Genomic DNA, 24966 nt, shown 5'->3' on the forward strand with positions numbered 1-24966 from the left:
CCCTGGGACTGGGGAGGTGAAGACAGGTGTGTCTTTGGCGCTCAATGGCCAGCCAGCTTAGCCTAACGGTGAGCTCCAGGTCCAGTAAAGAGACCCTGTCTCAAAATAGTGTGGAGCCAGGTGTGGTGGCACATGAGCATGAACATACATCACACACACACATAAGCACACACACTCGCCCCAAAGTATGAAGTAGCCTTTATTTATTTATTTATTTATTTTTTTGGTTTGGATTTCCCACACATAGAACACACTTTATTATCTAACTCAAATGTTTCAAATAGAAACCACAAGGCAGTAATCTCTTGAGTGAACATGGTAAGTAATTTACTTCCTTCAAGGGTATGATGAAAAATAAATGAAATGTGACTTTTGTTCTTGAAGCTGAAGACAACTGTGATTTCTAAAGTCTTTACCAAATTGTTTACTTGAATAGGGTTTTTCTCTTGTATGAGTTTGTCCCCATTTCCAGACTTCAAAACTATGTAAATAGGCTTTAAAATACTTACAGCACTAGAAACATGGCTGGGCAGTTAAGAAATGTTCATTCCCAGGACCAAGGTGTGATTTTTGACAAATTCCTGCTACAACAAGATCCAAGGGTTTAACATCTCAGGATCCAGTATGCACATTCATATACCCACACAAACACACAGTGACACCACATAATTACAATTAAAACAACTCTTTAAACAAATAATTTTTCATGAAAGTTTTTCTTTTGTAAGCATTAATTCCTGTAACAGGTGTTAAGGCTTCTAATGGCTTACATACAGAGTTTTTCTTCACCATAAACTGGTTCATATAACAAAAAGTAAGCATTTAAGCATGAAGTCTGAGAAATCAATCCTTGTAAGCTGGTGATTTCATTTGAGAATGTATAGGAGATGCTGCCCTGCTGGAGGAAATATGTCCCTGGGGGTAGGCCTTTAGAATTTACATCCACACACCATTTCCAGTTCCCTCTCTGCTTCATGCTGCATCTTAAGGAAATGAGTTCTTAGCTTCCTGCTTTAGCTGCCATGTCTGACACTTGTTGCCATGCCACTTTCATGGTGACCCTGTATCACTCTTTCATGTTGTCTAGAACTTTGACAATGTTCTTCACTATTATGGTCTTCCCGACTGTATCCTATAATAGTGAGATTCCTGTGGGTCTCCAGCATCACATCTTTGTAGAGATTCTTCTGGGAAGGATTCAGCAAAGTCCATTCTTCCCAAGTGAAGTCAACATGCACATCATCATAGGTCACTGCATTCTCACCTTCCCTGCATCAGGTTCTCACCTATATGACCATGGCAAGCTGTTCCTGGGTTATTTCCTGCATCCTGCCACTCCTAATGTCTACAGCAGCAGCACTAAAACCTCCACCTCCATGAGTTTCATCACCAGCCTTTGTTAACTCCTTGTCCAGCTTGATTCAGGTCCTGGGGGTTTGCATGGAATAGTTCCAGTACTGCAAATCGCCTATATTTATTTTATCCTCACAATTATAAATAAATTTCAAAGTGTAGGTGATGAAAAGCCAAAGTCCATGGTGAGCGAACCCTCACACTGTTTATTCTGCTTCAAGGGCCTTCTTTATAGCAGCATTTGATATGCCGCTCCTGGGAGGGGCCACTCAGACTACCATTCATTCACAAGGCCAGCAGGTCACCAAGAGGCTCAGTCTGCAGAGTAGAGAGAGGGAGAGGCCCTGAGCATGGCTGAGCAGGCTGTGTACCTTGCACAAGTGTCTACAGTCCTGCCAAGGCTTCTATTTGCCAAGCCATAGGCTGGCTCCAGGGGAAGGACACCTTTTCCTAGCATACACTGAGCAGTGTGCACTCCTAGCAGGCCAGGACAAATGTCCAGACTTAGGACTTACTTGATATGTTCAGCACTACAATGGAGGTTATTATCAATGAGCTGTGTGGAGGAGCCAGCAGGTGAGTCTGTCTTGAGGAAGGACTTAAAGAGTGACAGAGAGAAGGGACATTTCAGAAAGGTGTTGGAAGGGGTACAGACATCCACCCAGTGAAACTAGTCCCAGAAAGACAGACAAGGTGAGCGATTGGAGGCCTGAAAATGCAGAGCCTTTGTCAACATGAGTTTTCTAGGGCAGGGGGTGGTTCTGGCTGCTGGAGGTGAGGCAGGAAGGTGGCGGCAGCAGATGCTGTGGGCCATACAAGGCCCATTGAGGACTCTGCTCTAGCATGTAACCGCTGACTCTCCAACTCTGTTGGGAGCTGAAAGAATATGCAGAGGGCTTGTTCTTAATGCAGTTTCCTTAGCTCAAGCCCCGGGCATGGGTTCTGAGTCAGTCGGTCTGGGAACAGACCAGGAATAAGCATCTTCAAGAATTTTCCCACAGGAGAGTATCTGGGGGCTCATGGAGGAGGGGTCGCCAGCTGCGAAGGAGAGGGTGAGAGGCAGCTGGTAGAATTCAATTTACAAGCGCCCAATGCCTGGTAAGTAACCTTAGAGCACAGCCCCTCATTAATCCACTCTTAAGTGTTTCTAACAACGGTGTAAAGTGTAACAAGAGCAGATGGTAGAGCCAGAGGCAAGGATTTCAGGCTCAGCTCTCCCACCAAGATGGTGGGTCACTCTAGGCTAATCATTTCCATTCTGAATTGCAGTCTTTGCTGAAAGCTAGCACACACTCTGAGGCCACTTTCAGTCATGTGATGTCAGCGTTCTCTACGTCCCAGCAAGGGGTTCAAGGTTCATTATGAAGGTAATACTAAAGCGTAGTGGCAATCTAGCAGAATCATTGTGTCTAGGATAAACGACAGAATGAGACAGTTGTCTTGCACTGTGTCTAGACTAAACTTGGAATGAAATAGTTGTTTGTTGGAGGTACTTAGACCTTGAAGAGATCATGGTGGGAAACAGTGATTGTTTTCTGTTATCTATAGAGTTACTTTTCTGAAGGAGCTTTACAGCCTTTACATGACTTTAGTCACAAACTCGTCCTGGCACACCTGGAATGTCTTGCATTGCTGGGTACAGCAAACAGGGCACAATAAGAACTCAAGTTGCCAGGGTGTGATGTTTTCCTTCACAAAGCATATAGATTAGATCAGGGACTTGGTATGAAGAACTTGTTTTACCCAAAACCCAACTTTTGTGTAACAATCAATAAATACACCTTTGTATGGCTGTTTGGGGTCCAGTCCATTGAGGCCGGGCCTCCCTGCTGCCTGCAAGGCCACATTTCATCCTGGAGTGGCCCTCTTCCTTTGATTGTCCCAAGTAACTCAGAAAACTGACGCTAGAGAGTGGTTCCCATTCCTCCACCCCCTGTTTCCTAAAACAAAGAAACAAACAAACAAACAAAAATACTAATTTTATTTTTATTTATTTATTTTTTTTGGTTTTTCGAGACAGGGTTTCTCTGTGTAGCTTTGCGCCTTTCCTGAAACTCGCTTTGGAGACCAGGCTGGCCTCGAACTCACAGAGATCCACCTGCCTCTGCCTCCCGAGTGCTGGGATTAAAGGCGTGCGCCACCACCGCCCGGCTACTAATTTTAGAAGTTGGGATAGTCTTCTAACATGATGGCACATGCCTTTAACCCCAGCACTCAAAAGGCAGAGGTAGGCAGATCTCTGTGAGTTTGAGGCCAGCCTGGTCTACAAAGTGAGTTTGTGAGTTTCAGGACAGCTAGAATGGTTACAAAGGGAAATCCTGTCTCCAAAAAAAAAAAAAAAAAAAAAAAAGGAAGAAGTTGGGTTTGGGGGAAGGGAAGTTCTTTCTAGAAGTTTCTTAGACTCCTCCCTCTGTGCCTCACAGCACTTAGCACAGAGCTCTTCACTCAGCCGGCACTCAACACCTTCCTTCGCATCCCTCCCCTCCCTTCTGTTCCTTTTCTATCTCCCCCATCCCTCTCCTTCCTTTCCCTTCCTCCTTTCCTTTTGTCTTGTTTATTTTGCTCTGTAGTCTTGAACCTCCCAGGCTTGTCCCAAACTCAGCCTGTAGCCAAAGATGACCTTGGACTACTGGTACGTCTACCTTCCTGGTGCTGGGGTCACAGGAGAGCGCCACCATGGCTGGCTTCATGCAGTGCTGGAGCTTTGTGCATGCTAGGCAAGCATGCCACCAGCTGGGGTGGGAGCCACATTTCCAGCACTCCTTGCTAGGGAACAGCATCTAGCGGGATGAGCTGCACCTTCAGGGCTGGAAACATCTCTCAGCCTCCTCTGCTAGTTCGTTACCCAGCCTGTAATCCAGCAGCGAGGTAATCCAGCAGCGACGGCAGATACCATCTTGTTTCCTAGACTTTTGTAATTAGCGCTCTCAGTGATCTGAGTGTTTTCCAGAACGCTCAGGCAGTGACAACCAGGCCTCAGTGATGACTCTGAGGAGGTCGGGAACCCGTGACTATCGAGAGGATTAGTGATCTTGAAGCCGACGAGAAGGTTTTCTTGGTCCCAAACAGTCTTTGGAATACACAGGTTATGGTCTTTATTACACTTACTGATGATTGATTGAATATGTGAGCAGGGGGCATGCTTGCCATGACATCGCGTGGCAGTAAGGACAACCCTCAGGAGTCGGTTCTCTCCTTCCACCGTTTGGGTCCCAGGGACCAAACGCGGGCTGTCAGGCTGGTGGGCAAATGCCTTTATTGGTAGCCATCTCCCCAGCCCACTTTATTGCCTCTAAAACATGTTAAAGGAAGGCGTGATGAGGGATGGCTATATGACAGTCGACTAGAAACCGCAGGCCAGAGAAGCAGCCTTTGATTGGTCAGGGAAATTGTCTTCTCAAACCTGATCATATACGTACTAACACTTCATGTTTATCTTAAATACATACAATAACGTTTAAAAGCAATTTTATTCATCAGTTTGCATCAATTTCATTTATCAGCCGGAGCCTTGTGATTTCGATGTGAAATGTCCCTCCAAAAGGTTCACGAGTTAAAGGCTTGGTTCCCCAGCTGGTGGCGCAGTTGAGAGGTGGTTGGATCATGAGAATACTAACCTCATCAACAGACTGAATGGGCTATTATTAGGAGGTGGGGTGTGGCTGGAAGCCCCTGGGCTCGTGTCTTTGACAGCATGCCTTGCTTCTGGCCCCTTCCCGCCTACTTTTGTTTCTTGTTGTCTGAGGTGAGCAGCTCTCTTCCACCAATGCCCTTCCACCTTGACGTCCTGCCTTGTCACAGGCGGTGACAAGATGATGGGCTGCTGTGATAGGGAAGACTGGCGTCTCTTCTTGCTGCTGTGGCGAAATGCCCTGACAAAAGCGACTTATGGAAGGGCTTATCCTGGCTCACAGTTTGCGTGCACAGCCCGTCACCGTGGTGAAGTCACGCGGCAGGAGCATGAGGCAGCTGATCGCATCACCTCTGCCGTCAGGAAGCAGAGAGACACACATGCTGGCACTCAGCTGGCCTTCTTCTGTTATTCAGTGGGGGATCCCAGCTCATGGGAGGGTATTGCTCACAGAGTGGCTCTTTCCACCTCCACTAACTCAGTCTAGACACTCCCTCACAGACCTCTCACAGGGGTTTGTCTCCTAGGTGATTTTAGACCCTGTTGATGTGACAGTTAGTAACCACCACAGGAGGCAGGGAGGAGGGCAGCTTCTGGAATCCAGAAATGACAAGGGCGTGCATTCGCCCACAGCAGGAGGAACACAGTCCTGATTTTGGACTGCACATCTTGATTTTGGATCAGAAAGACTAGTTTCAAACTTCTTTTTATTTTTATTTTTTTATTTTTTTTTTTTCCAGACAAGGTTTCTCTGTGTAGTTTTGGTGCCTGTCCTGGATCTCACTCTGTAGACCAGGCTGGCCTCGAACTCACAGAGATCTGCCTGGCTCTGCCTCCTGAGTGCTGGGATTAAAGGCGCTTGTACCACCACCACCCAGCCTAGTTTCAGACTTTTGACTTCTCAGGCTCTATGAGAATGGATGTTATTTTTGGAGGTATAGGTTTATGGTAATCAGTCACAGTGACGATAAGAAACTAATAGATCAATCAACATGAGTATAGATTAGTACCAGTCTCTAGAGCAGTTGTTCTCAACTTTCCTAATGCTGCGAGACTCTGTAACACAGTTAGTTCCTCGTATTGTGGTCACCCCCAACCATAAAATTATTTTCATTGCTACTGTAATTTTGCTACTGTCATGGATCATAATGTAAACATCTGACATGTAACTTGAATGGGTCATGACCCACAGGTTGACAACTACTCCTCTAGAGCGTTTAGTGAGTGACATTTAGTGTTCCTGGGCCTATTCACTACTACAGGGAATGAGAAATCAGGTTTCCTGGTTTGCTAGAAAGACCAGGCTGGCTGGTTTCAACTACCCTGTGGTCCCCTGGTTGGGGAAGCCTGACCTGATCCGGCCCTACCAATCACACTTCCGGCCAGACACACTTCCACCTCATGTCTTGGGTGAGGCTGAAAGAATTCCAGCAGAGGTAGTTTATCTGGAAATCGATTCCAGAAACTCCAGTAGGAATTTGAGTTGGGAGGAGGAAGGAGACCTTGAAGAACAGTGGCCATCCAGGTTACCACAGGCTGGAGCTTCACTTCCTCAGGGAACTCTGGGGACAGTGCTGTGTGCCTAAAGAGCAAGGCTACTGAGATCTTTTACACCTGTCAGTTTCCCGAGGGGGAAAGAACTATCTGTCAGCTTACATCAGTAGGTTTTTGTTGCTACTGTTGTATTTTTGAAAGAGGGTCTCACTGTGTTGCCCAGGCTGGCCTCAAACTCCTGAGCTAAAGCAATCCTCCAGCCTCATTATCCTGAGTAGTTGGGCCTTTTTTATAATGCTCGCCCTGTGCCTTCCTTTAAGCTCTCCAACCCTCCAATATCAGGTCCGTGACCTCAGAGCCTTGGGTGCTCTCCCTCCTTACAGCTTTCTCTTTATATACAGTCACACTGAGGATTAGACCTCACGGGAACACGGGGATACTCTGAGTCCATAGAGTATTTCTAGAAATCCTTTAATCTTTACAGAATCACATCCCCCTCCCCACCCCCTGCTACTGCATTGAGCTATCTGGATAATCTAGTATAATCTTTTCAAGACTCTTACTTTGGTCCCACCTGCAAAATTTGTTTTGTCCCCCAAAGTAACATATTCACATGTCCCAGGTGGCCCAAGAGGAGGGCACTTGGAGGCCACTCTTCAACCGATTATGGTAAACTGTATTTGGTCCCCCTCCCCCCACTGCATGAAAAACTACAGCTAAACCCTTTTATGATGAGAGCTGTCTGGGGAAACGGAACCTAGGGCATAGGAATGTAGAAGATCTCTGTGATCATGTGGAATGGTAATATGCCAACCATCAGAGACTGGGTACTCACCTGCCCCCAACAATGGGGGCTGGAAACTTCCAGCACTCATGCTTTCTGCTCTTCTTTGGAGTACCACACACTTGTATCAGACAGACTCTGGTCAGTCTACTTACACCCACTCTCCCTCATGTCTGTTACAATCGGTCCATAGAAACAGTCCCATCCTGGGTCCCCTTTAATTATGCACATTTGCCCCTCTGACAGGCCATTCTACAAAGCTGTCCTTGGGGCAGCATGTGGTCCAGGTGCTTGCATAGGACGTCACTGCTCCCTGTCGCTCTGTCCTGGTTTTATTTCTGTGGATGTGATAAAAATATCCTGGCAGAAGGGTTTAAGTGACTTATAGTTCCAGATTATAGCCTGTCATTTGGGGAAAGTCGAGGCAGGAACTCAAGTGCTCAGTCACATGACACCCCCAGCCAAGAGAAGAGAGGAAGGAGTGGACCCAAGGCAGCCCCCACAGACAGGTCTGCGGGCCGACCTGATCTAGACAAGTCCTCCGTTGAGGCGCTCTTCTCAGGCGGGTGTAGGTTGCGGCATGTTGACAGTTGAAATCTAACCTTCATACCTTCTCTCCCACCTCTCCGTCCTTTGGCCACACACGCTAGGTTCCAAACATGCTCTGCCTTTCTCTGTGATGTTGATAATCTGTTGGGACTTCCCCTCTGGACTCTTTCTTTTTTCCCTATTACCTGGATTTTTTGGTACATATCACCTCATGCATTACATGTTAAGATTTTTTTTGTTGTGGTTTTTGTTTGTTTATTTAGCTCTGATTACTTCTTTTGTTGTTGTTTTTGTTTTTGCTTTTCAAGACAGGGTTTCTTTGTGTAGCTTTGCGCCTTTCCTGGATCTCACTCTGCAGACCAGGCTGGCCTCAAACTCACAAAGATCCGCCTGGCTCTGCCTCCCGAGTGCTGGGATTAAAGGCGTGGGCCACCACCGCCCGGCTTACTTTTTGAGACAGGATCTTCCAATGCAACCCAGGCTAGCCTCAAACTCAAAATCTCTCTGCTTTAGGCTCCTGAGTGCTAGGATTACATGTGTGTACCACTGTGCCTAGCTATGTGTTGAGTATTATAAGTAATTCTGTCCTGAATTTTGGGGAACACTTGACCTTAGTTTCTCAATTATCTTGACAGTTAAAAAGCAAAAGCTTAGATTCTCAGTCTATGTTTCTCACTCAGTTTGTACCTCTCTGAAAGCCAGTTGAAAGCCAGTCGATGAATGCTCAGGCTTTTTTTTTTTTCTTTTTTCTTTTCTTTTTTTTTTTTTTTTTGAGTGCCAGGCACCCGGTAAACCCCAAAGATTCAGTGGTGACACCACCATCCTGCTCCTAGGGAGCCCGTGACCAGTAAGAAGGGTAGGTACTTATCAAATAATCACATCCATGCATGTTTAATTATAACTGAAGATAAAGGCTCACTAGAAGGGTGGTGTGGGAGATATCACTAGTGACAGTTTAAAGAGAACTGCCCTGGATTGGGGGTCCTGGAGAGAACCTTCCCCAAGGAAATGCCCTGTGAACTGTGATCAGGAGAGGGAGCAGGGGAGGGGTGAGGGAGCTGGGAGGTGAATGTGGCTGCCAGAGGGGCAGAGGAGGGGAGGTAGGCTTGGGCTTTAGCCTTAGAGCAGAGAATATTGCGCAAGAAAGAGGTGACACGTGAAGATTTGTGCGCTGAGGCGGTCTTTCTGGTGACCACGTGGAGAAGATACATTAGTGACCACGTGAAGAAGATACACTAGTGACCACGTGGAGAAACTTAGCTATAGACAGAACAGTTAGGAGGCTCTGGTACAGTGGTTCTCAACCTGTGGGTCGTGACCCCTTTGGAAGTAGAATGACCCTCTCGCAGGGGTCACATATCAGACACCCTGCACATCAGATATTTACATTACAATTTACAACAGTAGTAAGATTACAGTTGAGAAGTAGCAACAAAATAATGTTATGGTTGGGGGGGGTCACCACCGCATGAGACACTGTACTGTATGTATTAAAGGGCTGCAGCATTGGGAAGGTTTGAGAACCGCCGCTCTCGTGGATACAGAGGAGACTCGGGAAGGTCGCTTGGCTCGGGTGTTGGCAGGAAAGGGTTAAAAACCAAGCAGTGGAAAGTTTCAAAGATGTAATCAAGCTTCAAGGCAGAGACGAGCTATGAAGCGAGGTTTATATCAACGGGGACAACACATTTTTGAAGGGAGAAATGCCAGCTCTTGTGTATTTTAAGGCAGGCCTAAGTGCCCAGCTCTCTGTAGCATGAGTGAGTCACTCCATACCATGAGCCTCAGATATGACAGGGGTGGCGTCCTGGGGGAAGTTGACATATTCGTGTTTATGTCCGTGGGTGGCCAACATGGTTGATGCTTCTCCCATCCAAATACCCCTCACATTCTTTTCTGTGTCTGTGTGGGGGATGCACTGTTTCTAAAACCACACTGGAGAGGGGCTGACCTTGAGGGTGAGAGGCTTACAATAAATTGGGAATTCTGGGAATCTCACCCCAGGAATGCTGGCTTCTTTCCACGCTGTGACTGTCTTGTGAACTTTAGGATTTGGCAGTCAGTCAAACCAAATAGCTCCCGGCACAAGAGTCAACAGGGTCCAGAACAATCTCTGCTTCATCGCTTCATGTCTCCAAGGGGGCATGTCTTATTCCTTCCCTCTTTCTGTTAAAGCAGATTCTCTTGCCCAAGAGTCTGTCGGAACCATTTTTCCCTTACTTTCCTCTGTTTATGTGTGCATGTGCATGTGCATGTGATATGTATGCTTATGTGCACATGTGTAAGTGTGGGGGTGCGTGCACAGGCATGAGGCCTGAGGTTGATACTGAGTGTCCTCCTTTATCACTCTTTACCTTATTTTTTGAGGCAGGGTCTCTCACTGAACCTGGAGCTCCCTGACTAGCTAGACTGGCCCCCTAACAAGTCCTAGGAATCCCCCTGTCTCTGCCTCTCCAGTCCTGGTATTACAGGTACACCACCATACCCAGCTTTTTAAGTGGGTGCTGGGGATCTGCACTCAGGTCCTATGTTTGAGCAGCAAGTCCTTTGCTTATTAAGCCAGTTCCCCAGCCCTTTCAACATGCTTTTCTCTAACATAGCATGTAGTTGCTTTACCGGGAGAGAATATCCAAGTTTTTGGATGGAAATCTTTGATCCTAAGCGTACTGATAACATACCTGAATGTCCTCATTAAACTCACTGGTTAAAGTCAGTGGAAACTGTGAACTATCCAATCAGGTTTTGTTACCCAATGGTCTCCCCACCCCTTTACACACACACTCAGCAGAGGGGCTATGAGGGGACAAATGTGTGTGCCTTGGGGATGAAACTGAAGGCGCCCAGATGGGGAGTGGGCCAGTGCACTCTGAACCAGCACTTTATTCTCCTTCAATGACCCATTCTGGAGAGCGAAAAGAATGAAGAAAGTAAGGTTGTGCTTGATGGCTGTGGCAGCCAACACAGGTCCTGAGGACTTCCTAGACCCTCATAGCCGAGCTCTATGTACACCCGAGCCTTACCACACTCCCTATTTCATCATTAAAACCCATGTTCTCAGCCTTGGCTACACTTTAATTCGCCACGTAGGAGGAGGTGGGTGGCATCTTACAAGAAACAATGGCACCAAATACCTATGGTAATAATTTTATCCATTGCCCTGTGTGTGTGAGTCACCCCAACTCTCCTCCATCCTTATTTTATCTCCCAGCCTGCAAAGCAAACTGTGGGTCACTTTAGTTCCATTCTGTCATGGGTTTTCTTCGCCCAGAACATACTTTCTTCCTCTCTCCCTAAATCACTTGATGGTGTCACCCGTTTGAGAGTGGCATCTCCATGCAGATGTAGCCTCAGAAGCTTGGCCCTGCCTTCCTCTCAGCATCGGAGGGTCGGATCTGGGCTCTGCCGGGCTTGGGAGTTGTGTGCAGGTTTTAGATCCTTAAAAACAGTCTGGGAAGTAGGACAGTGTGCTATCCCTGTTTGATGGGTGGGGCTACAAATGCCTAGAAAGGTTAAGTGGCCCCTAGAACCTCACCCAGTTCTGGAATTCACTGTTCCGTAATTCCTCAGTCTGGAGAATGGCTTGTCTGAATGTAATTTGAAAATAGGAAAAAATAATCACCACCTGCTTTCTTGAATGGTGAAGAGTAAAGAGACAGAGTCGTGAGACTGATGAGCTTGGAGCAGACTAGCTGGGTCACTGGAAGCTGGCTGACTAAGTTGTAGGCACTCGATGTGACCATGAGTGGTTTGTACTGATCATCCCGGACTGCCCCAACGAAGTGCCACAGGCTGGATTGCTTGTACATCAATACTTATTTCCCACAGCTGTGCAGGCTACAAATCCAAGGTCAGGTACTGGCTAGTCAAGTTCCAGGGAGAGCCCCTTTCCGACTTGTAGGATAACCACCAACTGGTTGTATACCTGTGGGGTGGGAGGCAGGGCACAGAGCAGGACACACTGTTTCAGCTCTCTCTGCCTCTTGTAAGCCCTCTAACCCTACCTCACAGGAAAAGACGGGGATGGGAGGGAAATGAATGGCTTGGGAGCCCATTTCACCTTTACCAACTTCTTACAGACTTTATCAAGTTCCTATAACATTTTTAGAAAAATTCTAACAGCTCATTTCTCTGCTGAGCCTCCTGTCCTGAAGAGGGCTGGAGTGGGGTTGGTGGTAGAGGCACTCTCTTTTCTGTATTTTATGCCTGGTCTTCAGGAAGGTCACCCCCAAATAAGTTGGTTATTCACAGGGATTCCCAAGGAAAATACCCCTACCGTTCCCAATTCTAAGGGCTTGGTTTGTCTCCCATAATACTACAGTGAAGGCATCCAACTTCATCTAAGGGATTGACTTCCACTCTGCAGTCTAAGCTCTATTCGTTCAGCAGATCTTGTCATTATGGAGAGGAAATGCTTATCCCTAGAGTCACCTCAGGTAGGCAAAGAGGATGCTGGGAAACAGTCTCAAGTGTAAGCCTGTAGAAGTCATCCTGTGACAGCCATGACTTCTGACAGCATCCTCTCCCAGTGGCGGCCAAAGGCTTAGCTCCTCCCACTTCACATATTAAGTTTTTAAACGCAGATCTCAAGAAGTCCTTATGGCAAGAATTTCAGGAAGCTTAAGGCTCAGCTGCATCAGCAGATACTCCTGGAAAGGGGCAGGGGTACAGGAAGAGACACATGCTTAATTTTGTATTCTAGGCTTTTCGCTGTCTTCATCCTAGTCCAGCCCTGGCAGAGGACAGCAGACATGGAAACCTTACATTTTGAGCGTTTGAAGGACATTGAAGATCTACACTATAGCAGGAAGCAGAGAGAGCTAACTTGAAATGGCAAGAGACTTTACACTCGCAAAGCTTATCTCCAGTGACATTCCCCAACAAGGCCACACCTCCTAAACCTCCCCAAGAGAATGCCATTGACTGGGGACAAAGTATAAATGCCAGACCTATCGGGGATATCCCACCCAAACTGCCACAGGGACCACACCTTCACCATATGAGTCTTGGAAAGACATTGAAGATCTACACTGTAGCACCCTCTTCTTGTTTGTTTGCTTGTTTTTTAGAGACAGGGTTTCTCTGTGTAACAGCCCTGGCTGTCCTGGAACTCGATCTGTAGACCAGGCTGACCTTGAACCTGGCTCTGCCTCTCGAGTGCTGGGATCAAAGGCATGCACCACCACCGCCAGGCATAAAATCAGTCTTTTAAAAAATAAAATAAAGATTTTTTAAAAGCTGGGTGTAGCAACATGCACTTATAATCTCAGCACTGGGGAGGTGGAGACAAAAGACTCTCTGGGCTCACTGGCCAGCCAGGCTAGTCTAATTCGTGAGATCTAGGTCCAGTCAAAGATCATGCTTCAAGCTATGTGTGTTAGTGCATGCCTTTAATCACAGCACTCAGGAGGCAGAGGCAGAAGCAGGGGCAGGCAGATCTCTGAGTTTCAGGCCAGCCTGGTCTACAGAGTGAGTTTTAGGACAGCCTGGACTACACAGAGAAACCTAGTCTCACAAAACAAAACAAAACAAAACAAACAAACAAACAAACGACCTTGCCTCAAAACAGAAGGTGGATAAATGATCAAGGAAGACACTCAATGTTCAGTGTTGACCTCTGACCTCCACGTGTACACTCACACACACATGCACACATAGATATATACCCACACACACTAAGTAAACAAATAAATCAGAATAATGTTAACAGGCATTTATTTAGCGCTTAGGTGCTGAGTGTTATGCTAATAGCAATGTTTTGCTGTGGTCTTCTCTGGTCAGGCACTTTGGACACATTGTTAGTAATTCGCTCAACAGTTTTTATGAGATAGAGTTTATCAGCTTCTCAATTTAAGGCAACAGATCAAGAGAGTGATTAAATAGTTTGAGATTAATAATTAATTTAAGCTAAGGAAAAAGTGTAGGTGTTTGACTCCTGCATCAGCCAAGAGAACAAGATTGGAGAGAGAAGGGAGGTCCTGAAAGGGGGGAAAAATGGAGGCATGAAATGCCAGAAAATGGTTGCACAGTCTTACCTCCGTTCTCCTAGAGCGTCCTTCGAGGTAGGCAGATGTATTCTCACTTGTCAGAGGGGCTCAGAGAAGTGGGATTTCTTGCCTAGCGACACTAAGACTTTCTCAGCAGGGTGCTCACATGCTTGTGTGAGTTCTCCACTGATGACAAAGGCATCATGGGAGTCTGTGGCCTCAAGAGTATTGCTCAGTGCCAGCTATTGGTCAAGAGCTAATTCCCTGCTCACACTTGTCTTCTTGGACTAGGAATTGTTCACAGTACCAGAGACTCAGGGATGTGTTATTTTGGTTTTGTGGCTCTGTGTGTGCTATTAAATAGTTAGTTTTTAAAGGTATGTAGCAGTTTCAAGATGTCATTAATTGTTAGTTAGGCAGGGTTCTCTAGAGGAAAAGAACCGACAGAATGTGTACACACGTATACACACACACACACACACACACACACACACACACACACACACACTATAACACATAGAAGGAGATTTATTAGTGTTGACTTACAGGCTAGGGAGGGGCTGGGTAGTGTGGAACAATGGCCACCTGCATTCTATAGAAGCAGAAAACCTGGTGCCTCAGCAGGTCCTGCCCAGCACTGGAGGCCTGGATGTTCCCTGGAGAGTTGTTGCTGGCCGAAGGCCAGGGACACTGGAGTCTGGTGTCTGTGGAGGATGGAAGCAGCCGCAGCATGGACTTCCATTCTCGGGATGTAGTGAAAGCAGGCAGGCAGCGTGGCTTTTCTCTTGGACCCCTTTTCAAATCTAGGCTGTTGGGAAGGTGTCTCCCAACTCTGAGGATGGGTCTTCTCTTCAGCTAAACCTCTCTGGAAATACCCTCACAGAAGCCAGAGACACATCTCCTAGGTTGATCCTAAATCTCATTAAACTGACAACTAAAATCCAGTCATCATAGGAGTTATACAGAGTTCCATGTTGATAGATACCTAACTAGCATTCAAATAAAATTAATCTAGCAAACCTAGAGGTCCATATGATACGTTCCTTTAAGCTCATAGAGCCACAAATCCAGAACAGTTCAAATGAACAGCGTTAGTTTAAGGATGTTTCACTGGAGCTGAGTTGTTGCTAGCAACTTGACTGTGGTGACCGTGCTGATGGCAAAACGTCGGGTTGCTAAGGGACAGTTCCAAAACAGGGTAAAGTCATGACTCACAGAAACAAAGAATGAACACTGGACCATGATGTTATTACATTCATTCATTAATTTATGACTAAAACAGGAAGCTGTTGAGACTGGCATAAAGAGTGAGAGGCTAACATTTATAAATAATTTCATAAAGAAACATTAGGAGGTAGTTGCTAGGTTAAAGATTTGTTTTTATTTTATACGTACGTATTAGTGCTTTGCCTGCATGTATGTCTGTGCACTGTGTGTGTCCAGTTCCTAGGTTGCTGTGGGATGGTCTGTATGTCAAATGTGTTGCTGATTGGTCAATAAATAAATCACTGATTGGCCATTGGCTAGGCAGGAAGTATAGGTGGGACAAGGAGGAGAATAAAGCTGGGAAATGGAAGGCTGAGTCAGAGAGACACTGCCAGCCGCCATGATGAGAAACAGCATGTGAAGATGCTGGTAAGCCACGAGCCACGTGGCAAGGTATAGATTAATGAAATGGATTAATTTAAGCTATAAGAACAGTTAGCAAGAAGCCTGCCACGGCCATACAGTTTGTAACCAATATAAGTCTCTGTGTTTACTTGGTTGGGTCTGACCGCTGTGGAACTGGCAGGTGATAGAGATTTGTCCTGACTGTGGGCCAGGCAGGAAAACTTAAGCTACACTAGGTTATATATGAAACTTGTTAACCTCCTTTATAGAGCAATAAATTATAACCTTTAAAGTTGTCTTTTCTGTTAGGCAAAAACAAATTTCACTTTTACTAGACTAAACTCTATAAGCTAAAATGTAATTTTACTAAAGCTGAGTTTTTTTTTTTAAAGATCCATTCATTTTTATTGTGTATTTGTGTGTGCCTGCCTGTGTGCCTGCGTACCACGTGTATGCAGTGCCTGCAGAGGTCAGAAGAGGGCATCAAATCCCTAAAGCTGGAGTTACAGGTGGTTGTGAGGCAGTTTGTGGATACTGGGGACTCGATCCCCATCCTCTGCCAGAGCAGCCAAATGCTCTTAACCACTGGGGTAAATACAACAAACAGTGAGTCCAATTCAGAACAGTCCCTGGTTCAATCTTGAACCTGATCAAGACCCTCTAGGATCCCAGAAAAGCATTCAAGAAGTCTATGTTTTCACAACTATTATTATTATTATTATTATTATTAGTAGTAGTAGTAGTAGTAGTAGTAGTAATAGTAATAAACAGTAGTAATACATTGTTTGCCCTTTTCACATGTCAACATTTATCTTGGTGGCTCAAAAGAAATGCAAGCTGAACTTGCTATCATTTTTCACAAATCAAGAAGGTAGTGCCACCAAATGGAATATGCAGTAATTGTATTCTTCATGATAGGTTCTAGGAGGTGGGGAGTGAGAAGGGACTGTTTCACTTAAGAAAGTTCCTGATGAACAAATCTTTCCAAATATTCACTTCTATAAAATGAGAAGTATATATTAAACATGTCTACAGCAGACTCAAGTGTGACAGATGTCTTGAAAAAAAGCACTGGTGCAGTTGAGGCATGAACAGAATTAGCCACTTCTGACATTTATTTCTTATCTATCTATCTATCTATCTATCTATCTATCTATCTATCTATCTATTATCTATCTATCTATCCATCCATCCATCCATCCATCCATCCATCCATCCATCCATCCATCTATCTATCTATCTATCTATCTATCTATCTATCTATCTATCTATCATCATTTTGTGGGTGGTGAGGAGAGCCACGCCACAGTGCAGTGTGGAGGTCAGAGGACCACTCTCAGGAGTCTGTTCTCCCCTTCCGCCAGGGCTCAGGAGATCAAAACCCGGTTGTCAGGCCAGGTAGCAAGTGCCTGTATCCACTGAGCCGTCTCTCAGGTTCTGAGACCCCTGCAGATTGTCTTCTGATTTCTCTTCTTAATCTGTGGTATGCTCACGCACACACAAACACTAATAAATATAAGCATGTATGGTCAAAATGGGAGATGAACTAGTGGGTTTAAGGGTGACTGAACTTGAGACATTCAATGAAAGGGTTCCAGACTGTTGCTCGCATTGAATGAAGCATCCATCATTCCTTGAAGTGTGGTGTGACATCAAGGAACAGCCACAATGGTCTGAAAAGTCTACGGAACATGCTTCTCTTTTCCAGCTCCATATGTGCATGAGGTCGTATTTTCTTCATATATTTCAACAAAAATAATACGTCAATATCTGCAGATTCAAAAAACCCAGATACCTTCTGTCCATCTGAATATTAGCTCTGTAAAAAGCACAAAATAATTCCACTCTTCTCACTTGAATTTTATTTTTGGAAAGAATATTTTCTTTAAAATATCATTTGTGTTAACAATGGTTTATTATTGATATCTGAAAACAAATTAGCGAATATCTCTGCCTCATTTTAAATTCTTTCCTTTCCCTTTCTTCACATTTTCTTTTGCTTGTCTTTCTTTTCTTTTCACTTTCCCCCTTTTTTCGCATTTTTTTTTTTTCTGAGACAGGGTCTCATGTATCCCAGGCTGGCCTTAAACTAGAAATATAGCCAAGGATGACCTTGTATTCCCGACCACCCCCTCCTCCTCCCAAGTGCTGGGATTACAGGTGTGCTCTAGCACAGCTGGTTTATTTGGTACTGTGGAAGGAACCCATGGTATTGTGCATGCTAGGCAAGCACTCTATCGGCTCAGCTACATCTCTAGACCCTTAGTTTTAATTTTTCATATGTAAATACTGATAGGTGTAAACCATATACATAAAAGCTCTTTGAAATTCTTAATTATCCACAGTACAAATGACTCCCAAGATCCAAAAAAGTCATCACTGGCCAGGCTTTCATTTTCATATGACCTCAAAGGGACAGACTGCCTACCTGTTTGCACTATGTTTTTTTTTCTTTTTTATGTATGTGCATGTCCAGATGTGGGTGCATGTGTATGTGTGTATTAGAGTGTACAGATGTGTATGGGTACACATGCATATATGCATATGTGTGTGCCTGTATGTGTGGCCAGAGATCAATCTTAGATGCTGTTCCTCAGGCGCCATCCATCTCGTTTTTTGAGACAAGGTCTCTCACTAGGACCTGGTGCTTGCTGGTTAGGCCAGGATGGCTGGCCAGTGAGGTGCAGGGATCTGCCTGCCTCTGCTCCCCACCCCACACTGGGATTACAAGCATGGACCACTATGCCTGGCTTTTACTTGGGTTCTGTGGCTTGAACTCAGGTCCTCAGACTTGCCTGGCAAGCACTGAGCTGACCGAGTTATCTCTGAGTCCATGCTTTAAACAGTTTGTTTCTCTTAAGAGCGTTCATCTGAATTTCACACACTGCTACTCCACAGGCGAGGTGATGACTTTTCATGTCCACCTTTTTGGTGTTTGTGACGAGGAACGTTTCCTACAGGCATGCTTCGTGATGCCCTTTGGCCTCTACTTGTTTACATATGAGGTCACCTCTATTTTCTCTTCCTTTAGCCTGTGACAATTCAAATAGCATGATTCACCCCAAAACTTACCTAAATGCAACGACACCGCCAACATTGAACCCAGGAGGTGGTATTCAGTGATGTCCAGATGACCTAGAATACACAAACATCAGGGGTTTTTGTTTGTTGGTTTTTTTTTTTTGGTAGTTCTGTAGATTGAACCCAGGCCTATAAAAGCTCCACCACTGAGAAACATGCATACATTCATGACAGAGACTCTGAAGAGCTTCAAGCACAGGGACTGGATCCTGCAATGAATCAGAGAGAGGTTGTAAAAGCTACGGTTGACATCACTCTGTACTTAGTGTCTTAAGCTCTGTAACTAGAAATCATCTAAAGACTTCTTCCTTTCATTTCTGTGTCCTGGGTCTAAGTTTGAAATTTTTCCTCTCAGCTTCCTGGCTTCCTGAGAGCCCACAGATCCATTTTCTTACAATTAAGACACACTGTGTCTTCACTGTGTTGTAATGGGGCCCACGAGCATACTTTGTCTGGTTCTCCCTAGCCCTGTCTACCATTTATGTTTTACAAAACATCCCTTTCTCCCCTTAAGGCTGATCAGGGATTGGGGGGGGGGGGGTGATGCTCAGCTGATAAAGTGGTTGCCATGGAAACATGAGGACCTGAGTTAGATCTGTAGCACGCATGTAAAGAGCCAGGGCCAGTGGGTCACATGTGTAATCTCAGCTCTGGGGAGGCAGAGAGATCTGGATACCCAGCTAGGGTTTACTTGCCAATCTAGTCTGTTCTGTCAGCCTCACATCAACAAGAGACCGTGGCTCAAAAACCACAATGGATGGCTCCTGAGGAAGGACATTGGAGGCTGCCCTCTGGCTTCCACTTGCAAATGCACACATATGGATCTGCACACACAGATTAGCGCACACACACACATACACACACACACACACACACACACACACAGCCAATCAGTATTTTCTCCCGTAATCCCCATATCTCAGAGTGACATGCCAGCCGCGAGAAAGAAATAACATCCTCCTTTTGCAGATGACTCTCAAATGCTGAGTTCTCGCTCTGCCGTTTACCCTGTGAACCCAAGAGTCAGCGTCCCTGTCTATAAAACAGTCACCCTCCCCCCGCCCCCGCCCCCGTCCCCCAGGCACTCTCTGCTGTATGGGGCTGCTGCCAAGCTCCAATTGGACAAACTATCTCAGAGATCACAAAGGGCTATCCAAATGCAAGTTGACAGCAGAGCAGACCTGGGTGTGTTTAACATTCACTTCACGATCCTTCCATCAAGCTAGACAAGAGTGACACCTTGGCAACAGATCAGCATATTGAAGGTTTAGGGACATGAGTCTTACCCAGAGGGTATCCCTCCTCTGCTTTGCTTCTAATTGCAATACATTATTTCCAAACATATATATCTATATATATCTATATATAGATATATATAGCCTAGTTATTATCTGTGAGCCTAGACGACAGGAAGACTGCAATGAAAATGGACATATAATTTTGTATTCTGACTTTTTTCCCACTAACACTATAGCAAGCATTTGCTATAGCAGACTCTGTGTTTATCACTGTGCATGTGTGTGCGTACATGTGCACACACATGTACATGTGTGCACACAGAGGTCACAAGTCCATGTTGGGTGTCTTTCTCAATCATTCACCTTATTTTCTGCGACAGGGTCTCTGCCAACCCAGATCTCACCATGTGAGTTGGACTGGCTGGCCAGCAACCCCAGAGATCCTCCTGTCTCTGATCCCACCCAGTGCTGGAGGTTATAGATGCACACAGCCACATCCAGCTTCTGACGTGGGTACTGGGCATCCAAATTCGGCTCCTGCTTGGCTAGCAAGCACTTTACCATCTGGGCCTTCTTGCCTGTCCCTATACTTATCATTTCAATGTCAACAAAGTATTCCTTGTATACTTCGTCATGATCCATTTGGGTCAGGATTTAGGTTTTTCTATTGTTTTCTTTCTTTTCTTTTTTCTTTTTTTTCCCCCCGAGATATGGTTTCTCTGGGTAGCTTTGGAGCTTGTCCTGGAACTCACTCTGTAGCCCAGCTGGCTTCGAACTCACAGAGATCCACCTGCCTCTGCCTCCCAAGTGCTGGGATTAAAGGTGTGCACCGCCGCCGCCGCCGCCACCACCACCCTGCAGTTTTTATTTTGATGCTGTAAGTGTTGTTACTTCAATGGACAGTTTTTGTTGTTGATGATATTGTTGTTTTTGAGACAGGGTCTCTTTATGTACCCCTGGATGTCTTGGAACTCATTATGTAGACCAGGCTTACCTTGAACTTAGAGATCTATCTGCTTCTGCCTCCCAAGTGCTGAGATTAAAGTCATGCACCACCATGCCTTGCTTGGGCACATCTTTTTTTTTTTTTTTTTTTCTTTTCTGAGACAGGGTTTCTCCATGTAGTTTTGGTGCCTGTCCTGGATCTTGCTCTGTAGACCATGCTGTCCTAGAACTCACAGAGATTTGCCTGGCTCTGCCTCCTGATTGCTGGGATTAGAGGCGTGCGCCACCGCTGCCCAGCTTTGGGCAGACTTTCAAATGCAATTTTTTTGTCTTTTAAGATAAGGTCTCAAAACTAGTTTCACTCAAAGGGTGTGGAAAATCCAGCTTTCTTGCAAGTCTATGTCTGCTGCTTTCCTATTATGCCATTAAGTATATGTGAGATCACTGCAGCCACCCAGCAACATGTGGTTTCTAGATTTTACTAATTTAACAAATATAAATGCTCTATTAAAAGATTTACTTTTGGCCGGGCGGTGGTGGCGCACGCCTTTAATCCCAGCACTCGGGAGGCAGAGCCAGGCGGATCTCTGTGAGTTCGAGGCCAGCCTGGTCTCCAAAGTGAGTACCAGGAAAGGCGCAAAGCTACACAGAGAAACCCTGTCTCGAAAAACCAAAAAAAAAAAAAAAAAAAAGATTTACTTTTATTTATGTGTGTGTGCGTGCGCGCGCACACCATCTGTGGGCAGGTGGGCAGATGGGCAGGTAATTGCAATACATTATTTCTAAACATCCAATATATATTTATAGCCTAGTTATTATATGGATGCTGGGAACTGAAATCCAGGCCTCTGCACAAACAAGCATTCATAACTGCTGAAACACCTCTTCCAGTCCCAGATGCTATCTTTTTTGAATGCTATTTTTATTTCCACGAATGAGAGAAAATTTTCAGAGGTTACACTTTAGAGGAAAAACATTTGGCACCAAGAAGAGAAGTCCTGGTAGCAAGTTGCGTCTTCACCAGGAGGTGGGAAGTATGTTGGTACCCAGTCCCTTCTGAGAGCATGAGAGCAGCCGGTCCAGCTTCCCCTTTCCCCATCACATCCAGGGCTGAAATACCCAGCAAAGTGGATTGTCCAGAAGTAATTTCATGCGCTGTTGGAACTCACCAATAGACAGATTTAGTATTGTTGAACTTCTAAAGCAGCAACATAAGCTAATGGTCCAGAAGGGATGAGATTGGCAGCGTGCAAGTTACCATCTGATGGCTGCCATCCACACTCAGAAAAGATTTCCAGGCAAACAGAATCTGCTGTGGTGTTTATAGCTTCTTGGAGGGAGCCAAGCCTCTTAGCTTTGCTATGTATATCAGCTCCCAAGGGGACTGGACTGGAAAAAGATCACTGCAGTTTTCTTGGTTTGGGGTTGCTCATTTGCCTGAAAGAAGTGATGTGAGATTTGCGAATCAGAATCTTGGAAACACTCTGATGGGTGCAGATGGCAGAAACAAGTATAACTTAGGAAGTATAATCAGGGGCTGCTGAGATGGGTCAGCAGGTTCAAAGTCAAGAATGACGACCTAATGTGTAGTTAGGTCTGCTACTCTGTCTGAATGATGCTGTCCTTTGCCTTAGAGAAGCTTTTCAGTTTCATGAGGTTCCATTTGTTAGTTGTTGTTCTTAGTGTCTGTGCTAACAATGTTCTGTTCAGAAAGCCTTTTGTGTGTGTGTGCCAATGAGTTCAAGACTATTCCCACTTTCTCTTCTATCAGCTGAATAAATAAATAAATAAATAAATAATAAAACTTTTTAAAGATCGGTTATATTTTCAGTACTTCAAATACTGCTGATATTCTCTTTTTGCTGTTGTTGTTTTTTGTTTTTGTTTTTGTTCAAGACTGGGTTTCTCTGTGTAACTCTAGCTTGGTAGACCAGGCTGACCTTGAACTCACAGAGATCTGCCTGCTTCTGCCTTCTGAGTGCTAGAATTAAAGGTGTGTGCCACCACTGCTCCAGTTCAGGGACCCTTAAAAAATGCAAAGAAAATGACAGACTTAGTTGTGACCACTATAAAGTCATATATAGGGAAATATACTATTAAAAGTAAATTGTTAAATACGATAATGAAAGCAGGGGTGGTTTAGTTTTAATCATTTTTCTTTCTTTATTTATTTTAGCTTTTCAAAACAGAGTCTCTCTGTGTAGCTCTGGCTGTCCTAGAACTCGCTCTGTACCAGGCTGGCCTTGAATCAGAGATTCACCTGTCTCTACCTCCTGAGTGCTGCGACTCAAGGCATGCGCCACCACCGCCCAGCTCATTTTATAGTTTAAATTATGTGTATTTTGAGTGTGCGTGTTGGTGTGCACACGTGAGTGCGGTGCCTGAAGGCCAGCAGTGTCACGCCCTGGAGCTGGAGTTCCAGGAACCTAGGAGCAGCCTGACATGGGTGCTGGAAACTGAACTCTGTTCTTCTGCAAGAGCGTTAAGTGCTTTCAACTACTGAACCATCATCTCGCCAGTCCCAACAGAGGTGCACACCGAGTTGTGTGTGTGTGTGTTTTTTTTTAATTATTTAGAGATTTTTAATTGTGTCTCACCCTGATTTGCCCTTCACACAGTGAACATTTTTTTGGTATGAAGATAGATTTCTGAGGGGTGTGTGGTTCAGCTGGTAGAGTGTTTACCTAGTATGCTGGAGGCCCTGAGTTCAGTCCCCAGCACCCACATCAGGTGGTACTTGCACGGTGCCGTACACCTTCAGTCCCATGACTCAGGACAGGTGGAAACAAGAGGATCAAAAGTTCAAGACATCCTCAGTTGCAGAGCAAATCTGAGGGAAGCCTGGGCTACGTGAGACCCTATCTCAAAATAAAATAAAGTAAAATAAAATAATGAATAAAAAAATAAAGACTCCCTTATTTCATTTAAATGACAGTATGAAACAATATTCCTGTGTTCTTTTTTTTTTTTTATATTTTACACACAGAAACTGACTCCAGGAAACTAAAGGCCTTGCCCCAAGGTCGCATGCCTCAGAAACAATTATAAAAGTTACTTGGGGAGTGGTGGTGCACGCCTTTAATCCCAGCACTCAGGAGGCAGAGGCAGTGGTCCTCTGTGAGTTCAAGGTCAGCCTGCTGACTTACAGAGTGAGTTCCAAAAGGAGGAGGGGAAGAAGGAGGAGGAGAAGGAGGAGGAGGAGGAGGAGAAGGAGGAGGAGGAGGAGGAGGAGGAGGAGGAGGAGGAGGAGGAGGAGGAGGAGAAGTTGAAGTTGTTACTGGAGTCCTTTTACTCTACAGAGGAATCACCCTTATGGATTCTTAAGCAAAAAGGCTTAAACTCTCCCTGAGGCTGCCGGACTGATGTGGGCAAGACAAGAACCAGGTGGCTGCAGACAGTGTGAACAGCAGGTGGCAGCAGTGTCCTTGGAGTTCCAGCCTGGGCCTCTCAGTCCTGGGAAAGCAAAGTCAACATGGACCACCGCATTGAGTAACTTGTGACCCATCTCCCACGTCTCTCTCTCATTCATCTTCTCCTGAACTGGGTGGGCCATCCCCCTGCTTGTTTCTGCTCTCTCCAGCGGATCCCCGAGGAATGAGTGGGGGAGTCCGGGAAAGGAGAGTCAGATAGAGGGACGGCTTGGTGGTTAAAAGCTTGGCTTCTGGAGACCATGCACCCATGTCAGGAGGTTCACAACTGTCTGTAACTCCAGCTCCAGGGGATCCTATGTCTCTGACCTCCAAGAGTATGCACATAACACCCACACACATACACATAATTAAAATAAATATTTCCAAAAAGATTCAACTTCCACATTTACAACGGAAAAGCTCCTGTCTAGAGAAGGCTGGGATCATGGCCAAGGGCTTCCATTTCTATCGTTCATTCCACCCTCCCACTGCATTCTGAAATGCAAATATCATCCCAAAGTAATAAAGTGATAGAGAAGGACACTCTGGCTGTGGTGGAGGAAGAGAGATTTGCATGAGCTTCGAAGCTGGACAGACTGGAAATCAGACTTGACTGGAGTATTTGTGCAAATTACTTAATACCCCAGTTTGACTGTAAAATGGTGTTATTATAAGTTACCATGTAGATTATGAGAATTAAAAAAAAAACCAGAAAGGCCATCTTATAATTATTTGGAAGATGCCTTAAGACCTTTAAAATGAAGGGAGCTGAAGAAATGGCTTAGCAGTTAAGAACATTTGCTGTCCTTCCAGAGGACCAGGCTTAGATTCCTGACCTCCACACATGTGCTGTGGCATGGCTCCCAAATAAATAGATAAGTAAATAAAG

The sequence above is a fragment of the Peromyscus californicus genome, unplaced genomic scaffold (genome assembly GCF_007827085.1).
Source record: "Peromyscus californicus insignis strain IS unplaced genomic scaffold, ASM782708v3 Scaffold_11__1_contigs__length_118956290, whole genome shotgun sequence".
NCBI lineage: Eukaryota > Metazoa > Chordata > Mammalia > Rodentia > Cricetidae > Peromyscus > Peromyscus californicus.